General features: G+C 33.9%; 1 long non-coding RNA gene across 1 annotated transcript in view; it reads left to right on the forward strand.

Moving 5' to 3' along the window:
• Positions 1–15,381: 15,381 nt before the first annotated feature.
• LOC111095391 overlaps positions 15,382–16,390 on the forward strand; it is a 31,757-nt gene continuing 30,748 nt past the window's right edge. The window contains exon 1 of the long non-coding RNA XR_005356424.1: positions 15,382–15,606. This is a non-coding gene — a long non-coding RNA (uncharacterized LOC111095391). The remainder of the gene's footprint in view (positions 15,607–16,390) is intronic.

Raw genomic sequence — 16,390 nt, forward strand, 5'->3', positions numbered from 1 at the left:
CTTGCAGGCAACATAAAAAATATATTATTATTATTATTATTTCTATTATTATTACTATTATTATTATTATTATGCCACTCTATGTCTTTTGATTGGAGAATTTTAGTCCATCTACATTAAAAGTGGTTATTGATAGGTATGTACTTAATGCCATATTGCTATGCTTTTGTTGTTTTCTGGGTGTACTTTATGCCATTTTGTTGTTTCCTGGGTATTTTGTACTTTCTCTATTCCTTTTTCTTCTTTATTTTTCATAGTTTGATGGCTTTCTTTAGTGGAATGCTCATATTCCTTTCTTATTATATTTTGTGCACCCACTATCAATTTTTGCTTTGTGGTTACCATGGGGCTTACATATACAAGTATACTTCATTAGCGGGGTCAGGTGCAGATCACTGTAATAAAGAGAATATCAAATAAAGCAAATAAAATGAATATGTTTGTTTCCCAGTCCATATAAAAGTTATGTTTACACTACCCTATAATCTGTTAAGTATGCAATAGCATTATGTCTCAGAAGATGTGTATATCTTAATTTAAAAATATTTTATTGCTGAAACATGCTCACCATCATCTGAGCATTCAGTGAGTCTAACCTTTTCCTTGAAAGATGTTCTTGCCTCTGTGGTAATGGCTGCTGACTGGTCAGGCTAGTGGTTGTTGAAGGCTGAAATGACTGTGGCAGTTTCTTAAGGTAACATCAAAGTTTGCTGTGTCAATTAACTTTTCCTTTCACAAAGGATTTTACTGCAGCATTCAATACTGTATGATAGCATTTTATCCACAGAATTTTATTTCAAAATTAGAGTCAATCCTCTCAATCCTTGCTGCTGCTTTATTAAGCTTAATAATCTAAATGTTTTGTTGTTATTTTGACAATCTTTACATCATGTTCACCAGGAGTAAATTCCATCACAAGAAACCATTTTCTTTACTCATCTATAAGAGCCAATTCCTTATCCATTCAATTTTTATGAAGAGCTTGTAATAATTCAATCACATTTTCAGGCTTTTCTTCTAATTCTAGTTCTTTTGCTATTTCCACCAAATCCTGCAATCACTTCCTCTACTAAAGTCTGGAGCTCCTCAAAGTCATCCATGAGGGTTTGAATTAACTTCTTCCAATCTCTTATTAATGTTGGTATTTGCCCTCTTCCCATGAATTCAGGAATGTCCTTAATGGCATCTAGAAGAGTGAATTCTTTTCAGAAGATTTTCAACTTACTTTGGTCAGATCCATCAGAAAAATCCCTATCTATGGCAGCCAAACTTTACAAAATGTATTTTTTAAATAAGACCCTCAAGTAAAAATTACTCTTTGATCCATGCACTGAAGAATGGATTTTTTGTTAGCAGGCATGAAAACAACATTAATCTTATTATATATCTCTATCAGAGCTCTGGGATGACCAGGTGCATTGGTAATGAACAATAATATTTTTTAAAGGATCTCTTTTTTTTTTTTCTTTTTTTGAACAGCGTGTCTCAATAGTGAGATTAAAGTATTCAGTAAATGATGTTGTAACAATGTGTTATCATCCAGACTTTTTTAAATTTATACAACACAAAGAGTAGATTTAACATAATTCTTAAGGGCTCTAGGATTTTCAGAATAGTAACGGAGCACTGGATTTAACTTAAAGTCACCAGCTGCATTAGCTCCTAACAAGAGAGTCAGCCTGTTCTTTGTTGAAGTCACGCATTGACTTTTCCTCTCTAGCTATGAAAGTCCTAGATGGCAACTTCTTCCCATATAAGACTATTTTATTTGCATTGAAAATCTGTTAGTTAGCCACCTTCATGAATTATCTTAGCTAGGTCTGGGTAACTTGCTGAAGCTTTTACATGAGCACTTGCTTCTTCACCTTGTCCTTTTGTTTTGGAGATGGCTTCTTTCCTTAAGTTTCATAAGCCACCCTCTGCTAGCTTCAAACTTTTTCCTCAACTTCCTCACCTCTCTCAGCTTTCACAGAATTGAGTTAAGGCCTTGCTCTGGATTAGGTTTTGATTAAAGAGAATATTACTGTTCATTTGATTTTCTATCCAAATACCTAAAACTTCCTCCATATAAGCAACGAGTCTTTTTCTTTTCATTTGTATGTTCACTAGAATAGCACTTTTAATTTCCTTCAAGAATTTTTCTTTCATATCTGCAACTTGACTGTTTGTTACAAGAGGACTAGCTTTCAGACAATCACAGCTTTTGACATGACTTCCTCACTAAGCCAAACTTTTTTTCCTAGCTTTTGATGAAAAGTGAGAGACTTGTAACTCTTCCCTTCACTTAAACCCTTATAGTCCATTGTAGGGTTATTAATTGGTTGAATTTCAATATTGTTGTGTCTCAGGAGGTAGGGAGGCCTGACAAGAGGGAGAGAGACAGGAATGGCCCACCTGAGGAGCATAAGAACACAAACATTTATCTATTAAGTCTGTCATCTTATAGGGGTATCACGCATGCACCCCACAACAATTAAAAGAGTAACATCAAAAATCACCGATCTAAGATCACCACAACAAACATAATAATAATAAAAAGTACCATGAAAATTACCAAGATATGACACAAGACACAAAGTGAACAAATTCTATTGGTAAAAGTGGTGCTGATAAACTTGCTTGATGTAAGGTTGCCACAAAGTTTCAGTTTGTAAAAATCACAGTGTCTATGAAGCTTAGTAAAGCCAAGTTCAATAAAACAAAGTATGTCTGGGGCACCCAGGGCACTCAGTGGTTGAGAATCTGCCTTTGGCTCAGGTCGTGATCCTGGGGTCCTGGGATTGAGTCCCACATCGGGCTCCTTACAGGAAGTCTGCTTCTCCTGCTGCCTATGTCTCTACCTCTCTCTCTCTCTCTCTGTCTCATGAATAAATAAAATATTTTAAAAAACAAAGTATGTTTATATACATATATTTCTTTAAAATTTTATTTGACTATAGTTGACATATGTTACATTAGTGATTTGACCATTGTATACATTAGGCTATGCTCATCACAAGTGTAGCTACCATTTGTCCCCATACAACACCAGTATAACATCATTGACTATAGTCTTTGTGCTGTGTCTTTTATTCCCAAGACTATTCATTCCATAACTGGAAGCTTGTACCTCTCATACCTTTCACCCATCTGCCCATTTCCCCTCTCTGCTCTGCTCTGGATCCTTCAGTTTTTTCTGTGCATTTGTAGGTCTGATTCTGCTTTTTGTATGTTCATTTGTTTTTCTTAGATTGCACATGAATAAAATCATATCATAAACACATACACACACACATATTCCTTTTCTATTCATCTATCCATGGACACTTAGGTTACTTCCATAACTTGGCTATTGTAAATAATTCTACAATAGACATAGGGGTGCATATACATATTTTGAGTGAACATTTTCATTTTCTTTGGGTAAATACCCAGAATTGGAATTATTGGTTCATGTGGTATTCTTATTTTTCATTTTTTTAAGGATTCTCCATACTGTTTTCCACAGTGGCTATACCAATTTACATTCCTACCAACAATGCATGAGAGTTCTTTAAAAAAAAAAAAAAAAATCAAGTTTCCTTATAAGCTTAGGGGTTTTCTGCACTCAAGATATCTGAGACATGTTGAGTACTCATCTACCTGGCCATACCTTTATTTCTCTTCCCCATATAGGAGTTGAGAGAAGAGACACAAAAAGAAAGATGAGGCTCATGCTGGTTGGTGTGACATGAGGAATAGAATACTTTGTTTCTGGCTCAGATAAGAATCCTGTTCATTCAAGTTGAGGCAAAACCATCCCTTCTTCGTGAGTTCTTCTAATACATGCTTGAAGTTAATTACTGAATTTTGATGTTTTGAGAAAATTTTTAGAATATTCCCTCAGCCCATGAAACTTCCAGCTTATTAAGATTGTGTATTAGTTTAAGTAAATTTCCTTTTGCTGCAAATCCCAAGCATAGATGCCAGGTTTGTGAAAATTTATTTCTGTGAAACATTAGGTGTAGTTTCCCTAATAATTTTGATTTTTTCTTTTTTTTTCTTTTTAAACAATTTTCTCTTTATTTTTTAAAAATATTTTATTTATTTATGAGAGACAGAGAAAGAGAGAGAGGCAGAGACACAGACAGAGGGAGAAGCAGGCTCCATACAGGGAGCCTCACATGGGACTCGAACCCAGGTCTCCAGGATCACACCCTGGGCCAAAGACGGTGCTAAACCACTGAAACACCCAGGCTGCCCAACAATTTTCTCTTTCAATATTGGGCTTAGCCGTATGATATTTTGACTTCATGGTGGGAGTAGACTTCCCACTTCCTGACTTTGGACTCGGCTGTATAACTTGCTTTGAATAGTGGAAAGTTAATTATCATATGCTTACTTACTAGGGTTTGGCATCTTAGAAATCTATCATCTCATAAAAATAACATTCCTGGATTGGCTGCTGCCACTTCAGACTGGGATATAGAATGAACACGAACACATATGATACACACCTATGCCCAACCAAGAATAAGGAGCTGATCCCAGATGGAGCTTCACCTTGAGCAAAACAGCTCAGCCAAACCAGCATAGGTTAGCCAATCTTCTAGCCAACCTACATACTGCCTAATAATAATAAATAAGCACTGATGTGTTTATTATTGAGAAATAGCTGACTGATAAGAATATATTCAAAGAGCAAGAATAAGAATGATGTGAAATTTTAGTAAAAGCTTGTGGTTGCCTACCCGAATCATGTTCTTTTTTCTTACCAAAAGAATTCAAATTACTTTAGGAATCCACCCCTAGAAGGTTTACGAAATTCTAAAACAGTGTGGTTGTTCATAATTACTAGAATAAAAAAAAAAATACTAGAATTTTTTTCACTGTATGTACCTGTTTTGCTTTGCTTTGCTTTTGCACAAAAACAAGCAATCAATATTTACAAGTTGTTAAGGAATGTATTTCTTTTCCTGCAGCCTTGAAAATGTGAAAGGCAGTCTCAGACCAAATTCTTTCACTACTCATTGAAGATATATTAATAATCAAGACTGTCAATACGCTGATCATTTATGTGTTGTGTAACTTCGTGCAGTCCTGCCTCCTGAAATTAGTGACTTTAATCCAGTGGTGTACTTATAAGCCAGCTAAATAAATAAATAATTACTAAAACCAAAACAAAACAAAACAAAAAAAAAACAGATACCTAACATTTGCTGATTTCCATGATGCAAATATTTTTATCCTGGCCAATTTTAAGCAATCAATATTAAGTGTTTGAATGTGGCACTGGGAAGAGATGCTAACCATTGGCACTTGCAAGTAGGTACACACTAGCCAAAGTGCATCACTTTTGAAACTTTCTTTTCATGAAAGGCTTTCTCAAGGCAACATGACACTACTCTAGAAGCTGAAGTCAGTTAATTTTATAAAAGACACCAGACCTGTATCATCTATATCATCTATGTCCTGAGTCTGAACACAGGAATATTTCCAAAGAAACCCTGTATTCTAAATGGTTAAAAGTGAAGGGCTTCCTATAAATTCTTATACCCTATCCATTCAAATGCAGCAAGTATTTCTCTAAAAGTTTAGCTGATCCACACACTTTCAATAAATCACTAATTTAACCAATTAAATTCCATTCATAATATTGATTTTGCTAACTAACAAATTGAGCAGAAAATTATTTTGAACTTTTATTTCATTAATTAGCAACATCTCTGGAGCTGCTCAGTGACAAAAATAGCTGAATTATGGAATATTTACCTCAGATTGAATAATTATTTCAGATTGCAGTATCCAACAAACCCTTAGATGTAAATAGAAAAAAAATGTTAGCATACACACAAATATAATTTGCATACTGTATAACAGAGACTGCCTGCAGATGTGGAATAAATTTGAACAGCCTAAGTTAAAGACAACATTTCTGATAACAGTGATTATTCTGGGAATCATAATTTGATACAGTTTGGATCAATAGAGAAAAGTCTTCTATAGGATAACTAAGAGAACATTCTTGCTCTTAAGAAGAATCATTTGGGAGATAAATATCCCCTTTTTTTTTTCAGTTTTATGTTACACATCTAGATGGGATATGAGGAAATAAAAAAGCTAGTATTGTGTCTACAATGGTAACTAAATTAAGGAGCAAAACCAAACCTGATTGGGGGCACCTGGGTGGTTCAGTCAGTTACACATCTGCCTTAGGCTCAGGTCTTAATCCCGGGGTCCTGGCATTGAGCCTCACATCAGGCTCCCTCTTCAGCAGGGATCTCCCCTCTCTCTGTGTTCCTCCCCACCCCGGTCATGATCGCTCGCTCTCTCTCTCTCTCTCTCTCTCTCAATCTCTGTCAGATAAATAAATTAAAAATATTTAAAAAAAAACCCGATTGACATAGTTCTTAAGAGTTCAAGATAAAACCATCAATTTAAGGAAGCAAACTTCTAAATAATGCTTATTACAGAATGGTTAGATATAAAAAAGTATAATGATCTCTACTATCTCAACAGAAATTTATTTTGATGATACAATTATATTCTAAAGTCAAAGATGGCATATATCTCTAATCACAAATATGTATATGAGATAGATATTGAGAAAGTAAACAATAACAGCAACAATAAGATAAATACATGTAAAAGCATATCTTTTAGTTATCCTTGACAAGACGAGTAAAATAATTTATTTCCCCACATTTAAATATATTTAAATATTATTTTATGCCTAAGACAAATATTGCTAGATGTCTGAGATCTATTTTTTATAGTTATAAAAAGTAATGCGCTTTATACTAGATTATCTCATTTTTCCTAATTAGTAGAGTGAAATATGTTTACAGTTATTTACTATTTCCAATTTCATTGATTTTGTTTTTAGAAGCAAAATATGAATACATTTCTTTCACAGTTCACTCCTAGAGATGTTAGGAAAGATTAAATCACAAATTTAAAAAATAATATTTTTCATTTTGCCACAATATGTCAAGTATACTTTTGAAACTGTTTATTTTAGCATTAGTTCATTTTGATATCTTTGGTAAAGTTCTTCCTTGTGATAAAGAATGGAAAATAACATTCTGAAAAACTGTAAGTTTTGAGCCAAGGATGGTTAACAAGGAGTGAATGGAGGAAAAATATCATTTCACAGATAGAGATCTGCAATAATATCTGAGAATATAAAGCTTAACCAGATTTTGTTCCCAGGAAACAGATATAAATGTTTCAAATAGCTAAGATAAGATGAGGAGGATGCCACAACACAACTGGAACAAAGACTGATACATACTATCAACATTCCTAGTCCTGGGTCTTCCTGTATTCCAAGCCCATTGTCAAAAAAAAAAAAAAAAGACATTGAAAAAGAGATATAAGGAAACATCAATACAGTTTCTTCTCCTCCCCGGGGAAATTGGTCTCAAGTAGAGTCCCCCAACAGTTGTTTCTTTTTGTATGCATACCTACCATTTCTCCTATCAATAGGTGGAGGTTATTTCCTCTACCCTGAAGCTGGGCAGGGCTTGTGACTGGCCTTGACAATGGAATATGTCACAAGTAACAGTGAGGGACTTTCATACTCAGTCCTTTTAGGACTGCCAGCTCTCACCTCATGCCTTCTAAAATTGAGCCTGCACTCAGTGAGAAGCTCTAGCTGCATACAGAAACCAAATGTTTAAGAACAGAGGTATTTCATTTGACAGTCCCATTTGACCCCCGCCCCCTAGCTGAATGCACCAAACCATTCATGTGAACAAGCCACTTTGTGTGTTCTAAGCAAGTCGGCCCCTGAGCTGACTATAACCCACAGAACCATGAGAAATTATAAAATTGTTCCTATTTAATCCACCAAGTTATGGGGTAATTTTTTATACAAGAGATAAATAGAAATTTTTATAAGGATTAATCCATATCCACTCTGAAAATTGTCAGTATCTGAGATTTGAATCAACCTTTCTTTGATGTTTCTACTATCTGACTGAAAATATTTGTAAACTTAAATGGAAGGAACAAGGTGGTTGTTTACAAGATACCGGGTAAGGAAATTGGCAATAGACAAATGACAAAAATATTTCTCTCATATATTTCATGGTTAAGGAAAGTCCAATGTTGTTAACACTGAATTCTTTATGTATATATTAAATTTGTATCTAGTAGAAGACTGTAGATGTTAAGAAAGGGAAATCCGAAGGGATTTTTGAGAAAATGATGAATGATGTAGAGTTAAAATCAGGGGTAAATCCCAAACTGTGTTTGAGAAAAACCACATTATTCCATTTATGGCATTATTTTCATTTAGATACAGTAAGCTGAAAGCTTACAGGGGTAAACATGTATCAGATCTTGAATGGTATTTTATTTATTTTATTTTATTTTATTTTATTTTATTTATTTTATTTTTATTTTATTTATATTTTATTTTATTTTATTTTATTTTATTTTATTTTATTTTAGATTTTATTTATTTTTTCATGAGAGACAAAGAGAGAGAGACAGACACATAGGCAGAGGGAGAAGCAGGCTCGCTGTCCAGAGCCTGATGCAGTACTCGATCCCAGGACCCCAGGATCATGACTTGAGCCAAAGGCAGATGCTCAACCACTGAGCTACCCAGGTGCCCCTTAATGACATTTCAAAGTCCTCTAATTTTGAGTCTTTTTTCGGGTATTGTATAACCATTTAAGTATTTTAGGGGGATCCCTGGGTGGCGCAGCAGTTTGGCGCCTGCCTTTGGCCCAGGGCGCGATCCTGGAGACCCGGGATCGAATCCCACGTCAGGCTCCCGGTGCATGGAGCCTGCTTCTCCCTCTGCCTGTGTCTCTGCCTCTCTCTCTCTCTCTCTCTCTGTATGACTATCATAAATAAATAAAATTTTTTAAAAAATTAAAAAAGATATTATAAGTATTTTAAGTAGGGAGTGGTCATATTTGAGTATTATAGAAAAATTGTGTAAGACTAAAAGCTATTTTAAAATGAGGTACAGGGATGCCTGGGTGGCTCAGTGGTTGTGTGTCTGCTTTCGGTTTGGGTCGTGATCCCAGGGTCATGTGATCAAGTCCTGCATTGGGTTTCCTGCATGGAGCCTGCTTCTCCCTCTGCCTGTGTCTCTGCTTCTCTTTCTCTCTCTCTCTCTCTCTCTCGTGAATAAATAAATAGAATCTTTAAAAAAAGAAAAAAAATAAAATAAAATGAGGCACAACACTTTCTCTAGTGTTCTTGAGAGAATATCAGAGTCTGGACTTACTTTCCTGACATAAAAACTTAAAATAAAAAGCAATATATGAAAAACCAATGTGCAGATATCAGGAAATGGCCAGTAAAGAATAGTAACCTTTAAGATAAGGAGGTGAACTTTACTATTACCCAGATTTTCTGTGTGGTGGCAGTTTTCAGCATATGATCCAAGGAAAAACATCGTATGCTCCCTGAGTTGAGGAGACATAGACTTGAATTCAAAGAGCCTGAAGGTACAATTTCAGAGAGGAGGAAGCTATATAGAGAAAGTGTTGCAGAAATTTTAATATGGTCACCTCTTGAGCCTTTATATACCAATCCGCACATGCATAGGCTGAATATCTTTGAAACTGATAAAGAATCTCCAAGAAAAAGTATAGCTCTATAAGACAAGCAATTCCCAGAGGTCAGAAAGGACTGGAAATCCATTTAGACAGAGAGTAGAAAACTTGCTGCATATATAATACATTCATTGTAGGCTATAGAAAAAAAAATTATTTTAACAGCCTTTGAAGAAACAACAAAATTTATCACTCAACAAAAGAATATTACATTTTGTATCAAAAAACAACAAATGAAGAAGCAGCACAATATGACCCATCAACCGTAAAACAAACAAACAAACAAACAAAAAACAAACAACACAAAAACAAAAAACACAAAACACAAAACCCTCTGGAGAGAATCAATCCAGAAATGGCAGATAATGGAATAGGCAGATAAAACTATGCTAGTAAATGTAATTTTTATTATGCAAGGAAAACTTTAAAAGATAGTTGTTTGATTCAAGCAAAATGTTATCAAGGCTTTGTGAATTTCAAATATATATATATTAGGAATATAGATCAATATACCTCAAAAGATGATGAGAGAAATGGAAGGATACTGTTGTAAAGCTTCAATATAAAAGAGAAAAATAAATTGAAATGAAAAATCAACAAATCTGTAAGCAGTCGGATATTTCAACATCTTTCTCTTAGTAATGAGTATGAGTAGTAGATTTATGAAAAACAGCAAAACTGTAGAACATTTGAATACTATCAAATAATGGAACCAATCTTGCATTTGTAAAACACTGCACCCCACAATAAAAGTATGTATCTTCTATTCAAGTTCATAGGGACATTGATTATGATTACCACATCCTAAATCATGAAATAAATTTTACCAAATAACATGGATTGAATTTATACACAATATATTATCTGATCATAGCTAAATTTAATTAGATATCAGTAACAGAAGGGTACTACAAAAACTTCAAATATTTGAAAATTAAATAATATAATTAAACTCATCTGTAAGAAAAAAGAAACACAAGATGAATTTTAATAATCTGAACCAAATAAAAAGGAAACAACACATCAACAATTGTAGGAGGAAAATAAATCTAGACTTAGAAATCTATGGTTTTAAATGCTTATATAAAAAACAGCCAGAAATTTTTCATGTTGTTGAAAAACACAAAAAAATTAAACATAAATTGAGTGGAAAAATAAACAACAAAGGAACAAAAAACAAGTTTTAAAAATACACATGTATGTATACAACCGTACCTGCCCATCATCTTGGCTCTTTTCCTTTACCCATTTTCCTTCCCCCTGTACCCATTATCTGTTTATCCGTGTATCTGCCTGTGAGCAGAGAGTAACAGTTTAAAAGGTACATTCAGGCTTTGAACTCCATTTTAGACTCTGTATTGTATGGTGCCTTTAACTGGTTTAAATGCATGAAAGGACATTTACCTGAAGTAGTATTACTGGGATTAGTAGTAATAAAAAAAATCAGAACAATTCAGAGAAAAAAAAAAAACTTTTCAAGAGACCTCTGACATCTTTCTGAGATGCTAATAAATTATGATTAGCAGATAGCCCTTGAATTCACACCTACTAAGTCTTTCATTTTGGTGATAAACTTGTCAGGTAAAAATGATAAACTATTATAGAAGTGTGAAAACACTTTCTATAGACAGTTTGGTAAGTGTTTGAAAAATAATGACTGACTTGGCATCAATATATCCTTTTCATTTCTGCTTCTGGCTATACTAAATCCTCACTTGTGAGCTGGGAAATATGAAACAAATTCAAGACAAAATGTACAACTTACTTATAAATTTAGTGAGGTGTGTCTTTAAAGGAAAAGAGATTCATTTTTGTTAATGAAAATTGTTTCTTTGGCAAAAATATAAATAGTTGTACCTATGGATGTTAAAATGCAACGTCTTGTTCTGTTTATTCTAAGTAACTAATGATAAATATAAAAATAATTTCATTCTTTGCAAATTTTTAATTTTCTTCTATTAGTATGGATGATTGATCTCATGATTTTTTTGTTACTGGAGGACTAAATGCTTATATTTATTTGAAGCATGTTTATACATATGTCTTTGTAATAGTGTCTTTCAAAAGACATACATAAAAATAAACACTGGACTCCCATCCGGCTATCTCAAGATTTCCATGGCATTTATCAGTCTCTATAACCATAGTTATTAATGTACAAAACTGAATGTGGAAATTAAAAGCTATCCAAACAAAAATAAACAGTTCTTTTAAATATATCACACACTGAGATAAGAACAAAGGTGATCAAATTTAAAAGTAGTAATTGGTTTTTTCATGAATAAGTCCATCATGCCAGGCCAAATAAGTGGTATCAAGTCCTATTTTTAAGAGGAGGAAATTTATCCATGTTCTTTTCAGGAAGCATTTGTCATTTATAAGTGGATTAAAATGGTTAACTGATGAGAAAAGAGAGGCACCATGGAAATTTAAAAAGTAAATTTATTTGCTCATTTATTTTTTTTTAAGAAATTTATTTTTTTGAGAGAGAAAGAGCACCAATGTGCAAGCTTGAAGAGGGGCAGAGGGAGAGGGAGAGAAACAGACTCTCCACTGAGAAGGGATCATGCCCTGCCCTCCCCTCCTGCCATGCAGGGCTCCAGTCCTAGGACCCTGAGGTGAAATCATGACCTGAGCTAAAATAAGAGTTAGATGCTGAACTGACTGAGCCACCCAAGCGACCTCAAAATGTGAGTTTAAATGTAACAAAGAGAATTTGTTTCAGTGAAGGAATGAAAAAAATGTAAGGGTAAGTTGCCTGATACCTGATGAAATACCCCAGGTTGCCAAGTAAACCCATGTATGGCAAGGGCGAATGTAACCAACTATTTTGTTCCTGATTACGTGTATTCAAAATAGAAGTGACAACATTCTATATACATTTTTTTTTCTATTTACATTTATAAATCTAAGTGGCAAAAATAAGGCCTAAAACAGATTTTTAGGGCAGCCAGGGTAGCTCAGCAGTTTAGCGCTGCCTTCAGCCCAGGGTGTGATTCTTGAGTCCCAGGATCGAGTCCCATGTCAGGCTCCCTGCATGGAGCCTGCTTCTTCCTCTGCCGGTCTCTCTCTCTCTCTCTCTCTCTCTCTCTCTGTGTCTCTCATGAATAAATAAGTAAAATCTTTAAAAAAAAAAAAATAAAGAAATGTAAACCAGATTTTTACTCAAGGAAGCACATTCAAAGGAATGTTCTGGCTCTAAATAGATTAGTCAATTTTCTAAACCCATCTATACCAGATTCAAGAAATTTATATAATTATCAATGATGTAGAACAGACACTTCACATCTCAGTTTCACCAGTTTCCTGAATAATCCCTTATGCATAGGGGGTACTAAGTATTGTTAAATGAATAAATGCTCCTAAGACAACAATAAAAAAATTTAAATATTGTGTAATGCAAGAAGTTTACAATATATTATTTTAAAGTGATTTTTGAAAAATAAAAAAGTAATGATGAAGCAGGAGAGCTATGTTGTGTCTCATGGAGTCCACAGGTGGATCTTGCAGACAAAGGAGAGTGAGTAAAGCAAAGGAATTTAGAAATTTATTAAGCAAGGATACAGAAAAGCTCTCAGGAGTGAGAGGGGTTCTGATAGGGTTGCCAACATGGGGCCCCACTGAGAGTCTTTAATTTAAACTGACCAGGGAGCTTGTGGCCTTATCATTCTTTTGATGTTTTGGTTTGAGTAAGGGCTGTTAATAACATCTTTAATGGCTTACTTGTTTTTAGGGTCTGGTTATTCTTTGTTGGTCACAGGTGACATAAAAAAGACATTCTCCCTACCCACACACCTAGAGCAGCGTGGTCTGGTTTCCTTACACCTCAGCATTTTTGGGATTTTTGTAAACCTGATCCCATTAGCCCCCTACCTAATTCTACCCAGCCCTGCCTGTCCTTTACTCAATGACACACTAAACACCAAACCAAATTATTTGTTCTTAACAGTTAATACTCAGTTACACAAATCCTTTTACACTACTTCAGCTAACTCTACCCTGGATAAATCACCATAAAATCATTTATATCTTAATTTTACTAAATAAATTTTATCATTTAAATAGCAAACCCTAAAGGACTCTTACAGACACTTCACATCTCATATTCACCAGTTTCCTGAATAATCCCTTATGCATAGGAGGTACTAAGTATTGTTAAATGAATAAATGCTCCTAAGACAACAATAAAAAAATTAAATATTGTGTAATGCAAGAAGTTTACAATATATTATTTTTAAAGCAATTTTTGAAAAAAAAGTAATGATGAAGTAGGAGAGCTGTGCTGTGAACTAATGAATAAGGTGAACATACAGAGCAGAGTTACACTGGGACAAAAAAAAAGTGAGGCAAAAGCAAGGAGTTTGCAAGATATTTGAGAGGATGATACACATGAAAAAATGTGTATAAAGTTATTTTATAGTTTTAAAAAGAAAAAATAAAATTTTATAATTTTAAAAAGATCATTCTTTGGCAATAATAAGGTTGGCACTTTTCAAGATGAAATAAATTATACAGAATGCATCACAAACACTAAACTATCAATGAGTAGATAAGGAGCATTTAAACAACAAAAGAACAAGAAAGTAAGATTTCCCTAATGGTGTGTTTTGTTTTGTTTTCTTTTCTTTTATAATATAATTATTTGAATCCCTTCCACTAAAAATAAGAAAGAAAGAAAGAAAGAAAGAAAGAAAGAAAGAAAGAAAGAAAAAAGAAAAAAGAAAGAAGAAAGAAGAAAGAAAGAAGAAAGAAGAAAGAAAGAAAGAAAGAAAGAAAGAAAGAAAGAAAGAAAGAAAGAAGAAAGAAAGAAAGAAAGAAAGAAAGAAAGAAAGAAAGAAAGAAAGAAAAGAAAGAAAGGCAAGCCAGCCTAAGGGAAATGTCAACAAAACTAGTAAACACTATACTGCTATGAATTATAAAACAGAAATAGAATGGGTCAAATTATCATAAGCATGAAGATTTGATGCATAAAAGCAAATGTGCCAAAGAAAATGATAAGGCAAGGAACTTATTTCCTTGAGAATTGAAGAATTAAACACACACAAAAAAGATACTACCTCCAATGAAGGGATCTTCAACACTTGCAGAAAGTTTAATGATCTGGTTTGAGAATAGTTAAAAGTAGTGTAAGCTTATAGTCTCCAATTTACTGCTGAGTGCAAGATCACTGAAATTCAGTTTGGAGATGGTTTTGACCCTATTAACTGGAAATTTACCACCTGATATTTTTCCCCTGATAAATCCTTTCAACAGTATGAAACCTGTGATCTAATTGAATAGGAAATCTAGGGCCAAAAAAACCAAAAAGAATTTCTGGACACAAGTTGAGAGAAGAAAAATAACAGACATACCATAAAGAATTAAGTCCAAAGATTTTAACACCTGTAATAAGAACAGAAGTGGGAACCCTAGAGCTGTGTGGCTTGAAAAGCATCCTGGCTCAAAATTCCTACCACTGTAATAAAGGAAACACCTCCTAAGCATGTAGGAAAATATACCTCATCTAGATATAACATAAATAAAGAAAAGGATTGAAGTCAAACCTCATATAACTATAAAAAGAAAAATGATAATAAGTAGAATAACTGCTTTACATACAACAAAATTACAAGAAAAAATATATACCTGATGTACTTTTGTAATGTAGCTAAGGTTCAGTGGGGTGAGGTCCAGAGCCTAAGATCAAGAAAGAATTCTTGAGATGTCGTTGGTGCAAAATGGCAGTTTTATTAAAACATGGGGACTGGACCCCTGAGCAGAAAGAACTGTTACTCTGGGGTTGTAGGGGTGACTGATTGTACATTTGGGAGTGGGGGAGACAAGGAAAAGGAAGGTTTCAAAGGATTTTCACATGCTATAGAAGACTAACAAAATACTTCAAGAAACTACTTTCAAGTTAAGGTTGTTTTTCCCTCTAGCAAGGCATTAACATTAGGACAGTTGGGAACCTCCCGGAGGGACATCACACAGATCCCACCAGGAGTGTGTGTGTGTGGGGGGGGGTTTGCAGGGTGTCAGCTTGTGCTTTGTCCTCAGTTCACCTTCCGTTCTCTCATCATACCCCAAAAAAGTAAGAACTGTAAAGTTGTATTTTAAAGAATTTTTAAAAATAAAATAATTACTTAATATTTTTAAAATTATTAATAGAAAACATGAGATTATTGGACCAAAGGAACATATGAAAAGGAATCAGACAGAGGTTAAAATGTAGAGGTGAGGGAGAAAAATCAGCTTAAAAATGTAGATTGAATTATGAGGAATACAGAGCAAGAACTACAGAGAATGTCATATAAAAGAGGATTAAGGGTGGAGAAATCACATGCTTTTTTTTTAAATCAAAGTGATTTTAGAGATACTAGTAAGTATAAAAAAATAAGCAAAGAGAGGCCAACATGCCCATGATAAGAAGCTACAAATAAAGAAGCCAAAGGCAGAGAACAAATGTGCAAAGACATCCTCCTGTATTTTTAAGAGAACTTGGCCTTTTAGAATAACTACCTTGTTACTCAAATCTAACATATGTGAGCAATTGACATTATATTTTATCTTCAAATCTTATTAAATGTGTGCAGGGCCTTCCAGCATCAAAGAGACATTTAGGTTCACTGTATTTGTAAATTTCATTTATTTATATTCATAAGAATCATTTAAGTACTCAGGAGATTACATCTGAATATTGAATTTTAAAGAATAAACCAAATATGTTAAATATGTAAATTTTTCTTAAAAGTTTCTGAACTTGTAGAGAAGAACAAATTACTCAAAGTTTGTTAAGATTTACTGGATTCATGCATAGTCTACTAAGATTTGCAAACTGCATTTGAAAACCTGAGGTGAAGGTCAAATTTTGAGAC

The sequence above is a fragment of the Canis lupus genome, chromosome 3, assembly GCF_011100685.1.
Source record: "Canis lupus familiaris isolate Mischka breed German Shepherd chromosome 3, alternate assembly UU_Cfam_GSD_1.0, whole genome shotgun sequence".
NCBI lineage: Eukaryota > Metazoa > Chordata > Mammalia > Carnivora > Canidae > Canis > Canis lupus.